We start from the raw sequence: 4,552 nt of genomic DNA on the forward strand, positions 1-4,552 counted from the left end.
GCGAGTGGAGGCGGAAGTAGGTAGATCTAGGACTAAATAGAGTGGAAGGGATGGATGGAGGGGTAGGTAGGTATGTATAGGAATAGATAGATGTAGATGAGTCTATATGGATACGTGGAAGTAGGTGGGTAGATATAGGAATAAATAGAGTGGTATGGATGGGGGATAGAGGGGATGGATAAATAGGTAGGTGGGTAGATAGGTAAGTAGGGTAGGTAGATATGTATAGGAATAGATGGATAGGTACGTTTTGATATAGATGAGTGTACGTGGATGTATGGAAGTGTGTAGGTAGGTAAATAAGTAGGTCGGTAGATATGTATAGCAATAAATGCAGGGAGGGATAGAGGTCTGAGGTATAAATAGAGGGATGGGTATGGAGGGAGAGAAGGACGAAGAGATAAATAGGTAGGCAGGTAGGTAGATATGTATAGGACTAAATAGAGTGGTATAAAATAGATAGATATTGTGTGGGGATGAATGGATGGATGGATGGCGAGAGCTCCCCTGTCTACCAAAGGAGATTCACTGCCTTATCCCTGAGCCAAGCCAGCAAACCTACCACTTCCCAGAAAGCCCTGTGCCCCCGACCCGATCTCCCGTAGCCAGGAAGGCCAGGCCGTGCCCCCTCAGCCCTGTCCAGCACAGCTGGTCAGAGCCCCTGGCACGTGCTGCCCGCATGTCTAGAAGCCCTGGCTGCTGCGGGGTGCCTGAGCACACAAGCACAGGCCCCAGGGCAGGCGGCTGCCAATCCAGGCTCATGGCTCCTCGTGGCATTAGGACCCAGAGCATGGCTGGTTGGGGAGGGCTGGACACCCAGAGCCCCAGGGAAAGGCTCTGGAAGCTGTTGCTTGAACCCTGAGAACCAGGCAGGCCTCATCAGGACCCCCGAGGGCCATCCACCCCTTTCACACCCAGGTCCTCGGTGCATGGGGCAGGAGGCACATCCCGTCCTGGTGGGGCTAGGGAAGATCACACTGTGCCTGGAGACTGGACACAGCCGAAGTCCATCCATGGTGCTAGGCCAAGCTCAGACACCTGCTGCCTCCATGCTAACGATCTCAGGCTAGTTGCTGCCTGTTCCCAGCTGGAAGTAGCTGCCTCCCCTTATGCAATCTGGGCAGGGGCAGTGGAGGTGGGTGGGATGAACATGCCAGAAAGCAACGGTCTCACCCTGGCGTGGGCTTGAACCTGGCACGGAGACCATGAGAAACCTCCAGAGGAACCACGTGGGGCCAGATGCTATCCTGCAAACACACCCATGGGGTCTAGCTGCAACTTGACTGAACACGAGAGCCCTGTGGACCGGGGCCTCTGCGTCCTGTGACATGTAGGAAGTGAGGAGAGGTAGCAGGTAGCGCAGGGGACACTGCTGGGGGTCAGGCAGGCTTCATCAGGCCTTGCCACTCCATGTCCCAGCCCCTGCTAGGACAGCCAGGCTTTCTTTCTCTCTTGCCTGCCCCATGGGTCTCAAAGCAAAAAAAAATTTGCTGCCATTTTAGCCCCATTTTACAGATGGAGAAACTGAGGCACAGAGCAGGCAAAGCAGCAGCAGAAGTAGGAATCGAACCTCAGATTCCCTGGTCCCACCTCTGGGCTGCTGGGGTCAGAACAAGGGAACCTCTCCCATCCACAACGCAGCCCCCACACAGGGTCCCCAACCTGAAGCTCCATCCTGGGGCTCCACATCCATGCCTGGATCTCCTTGAATCAGGCCTTCTGGCACAGGCCATCCCTTGCCTGGAAATCAGCAGGGCAGAGGTGTCTAAACCCCCTGGGCAACAGCCTCAAGCAGAGTGAGAGATTGGATTGGATTAGCTGTGTAGTGGGCAGAGAGCCTAGAAACACTTCCAGGCACCCTGTAGGTTTAGAAACCGCTAAAACTAGTGTCGCCGCCTCCACCAGGAAGATAAGTGCAGGCATTAGGTGATGCCAAGGGCATTCATTGAGCTTAATTGGTCCAGGCTTTGCAATAGCAGATGCCTGTGGAAGGTTGGGCCCCCCGCCTGTGTGATACCTCACTGGACCGGATGCTTCTCCCCAGGACTGCACCGGGTTTGGGTGCCTGGGAACAACTGCATCGTGGCAGTGACGCGTGTGTCAGTGCATGATGCATGTGATGATGCCGTGGGTCCTGGTGCTGCTCCGGCTCCTGCCCTGCTCTGGGACAGAGGAGGTGGCCGGGGGCAGATTCAATGTGGATCCTCCACCTGCGGCTGGGAGGGGCCCAGAGACCCCGGCTTGATCTGCCCTCCCAGCCGGGCCGTATGGCACCACAGCGCCTGGCACAGCCACACTGCAGACGGAGGAGCAGGGCTTGGGGCAGCATGTCCGGGGTTGCTGAGTCGCTTCTTTGCCTCCATGCATGTGCGACTGTCTGCCTGTGTCTGTGCACATGTGTGTGTGGGGGGTGCAAGTGTATGTTTATATGTGTGTGCTTGAGTTCAGGTTTGCATGCGTTTATACATCTGTGCACGTGCTTTTTATACTTGTGTTTTTCATGTGTGTGTACATGTTTATGTATGTGTGCGTGCTTATATGCATGTTTGTGTTCATACCTGTGTACATGTTTTATGTGTGTTCATGCATGTGTGTACATATTTATGCTTGTATACATATTTATGTGCACGTGTGTTCATATGTTCAGATATGTTTATATGCCATGTGTGTTTATGCATATGTTTCTGTGCATGTATGTGATTGTGTGCTTATGTGCATTTTATGTGTGTTCATATATATATATATATGTGTTCATACATGTGTACATGTGTGGTTGTGTATGTCTGTGTTTATGCATGTGTATGTGTCTGTGCATGTGTGTGTGCTTGTTTGTGTGTGCTTGTTTGTGTGTTCATACATGTGTACATATGTGGTTGCATTTTGTGTGTGTTTATGCATGTATCCTTGCAAGTGCATGTATGCGTGCATATTTATGTGTGTGTGTTTATTTGTGCGTTCATACACATATGTGTGTGTTCATATACGTGTGTATGTGTGGCTAAGTATGTGTGTTTTGTGTGGGTCTATTCACATACGTCTGTGCATGGGTGTGTATGTACGTGTGCATATTTATTTGTATGTTCATACATGTGTGTGTTTTATATATGTGGGTGTGTTTACATGTATTTTACGTGTGTGTGTTTGTGCGCGCGTGTGTGTGTAGTGCAGACATTCCTCTGTTTACTCTCCTACCACCTGCTGCGCTCGGGGAATACGAAGCCGGGAAGACGATCATCGTAATTACCCCCAATTACAAGAATAAGCATTAGGAATCTGACTAATGACCTGCCTGGCACTCGCAGAGCCCACATGCCTGTTACAAACAGAGGGCAGTGATTTGGTCTCACACTCGTACTCACACTCGCGCACACACACACACACACACACACACACACTCCATTGGCTCAATGAGGTTGCTGGGAGCTAACAGGCACATAGGACTTTTGACGGTCAAAGGGACATCAGGGCTGGGTCCTGGCATTGCTTAAGGAGCAGAGATTGTAGCCCGAGGGGAGGTGCCACGATAAGGCTGTTGCAATGAGCCAGAGCACGTGCACGTGTATGTGTGTGTGCGTGAGCATCTGTGTATGTGTGTGTTCATCTGTGTATGCGTCTGTGTGCACATCTGTTTGTGTACGGGTGCGTATCTATACATCTATATATGTGGGCACGTGTGTATATACATATGTGCATGCACATGTGTGCATGTTTGTCTGTGTGTATATGCATCTGTGCACGTGTGTAGGAATGTGTGTGCGCATGTGTGTATGTGTCTGTATGCATCTGTGCATCTGTGTTCGTGTATGCATCTGTACGCATGTGTGTGTACCTGTTTGTATGTGTCTGTGTGTGCATACCTTTCTGTGTATGCATATTGGTGTGCTTATCTGCACCTGCGTGTATACACCTGTGTGTGTTCGTGCACATACGTGTTCGTGCATGTGTGTGTGTGCATGCACCAGTGTGTGTATGTAGAGTGACTGCCACCCCCCCCAGTTTCTTTGGCAAGGAATCAAAACACGCATGCGTCCAATGCCCCATCATGCTCAGATTCCCCTTGGGCTCAGGCCACGGCCTGGGCTGCGGGAGGCTGGAGCTGAGCCCCTGCCCTGTCTCGGCCTCCGGTGCCTTCGGCTCCAGCCTCAGTCTGCCTCACAGGGGCTGGGAGCAGCCTCCCCCGCATGATGGCGGCAGCAGGGTGCCTCCCTCCTGGTGAAGAGCCCCTGTGCCAGCCTGTGCCGGCCCTGCCAGCGTGGGAAATTCTCTCGGGACCACTCACTGCCTGCCTGGTGACCGGGAGCGGGGAATCTGACCTCTGCCCTCCCTGGCTGCGCTAGGAAAAGCTGGGCCCAGCCCAGGCTGTATCACGCTTCAAGCTCCCCTGTCTGCACCATGGCTCCCCTGGCGCGGCCTGCCCCTGCCTGGTGCTCCCGCCCCACTGTGCCCCCAAGCAGGGAGGCACCGTCCCTCCCCCGCTAAGCCCTGGCTCTGGAGGGACCTGCTGGACAGGTTTGCTCAGCTCTTATCTGAGCGGCTCCGTGCCAGGCCCTCC

The sequence above is a fragment of the Alligator sinensis genome, unplaced genomic scaffold, assembly GCF_000455745.1.
Source record: "Alligator sinensis unplaced genomic scaffold, ASM45574v1 scaffold880_1, whole genome shotgun sequence".
Taxonomy (NCBI): Eukaryota; Metazoa; Chordata; order Crocodylia; family Alligatoridae; genus Alligator; species Alligator sinensis.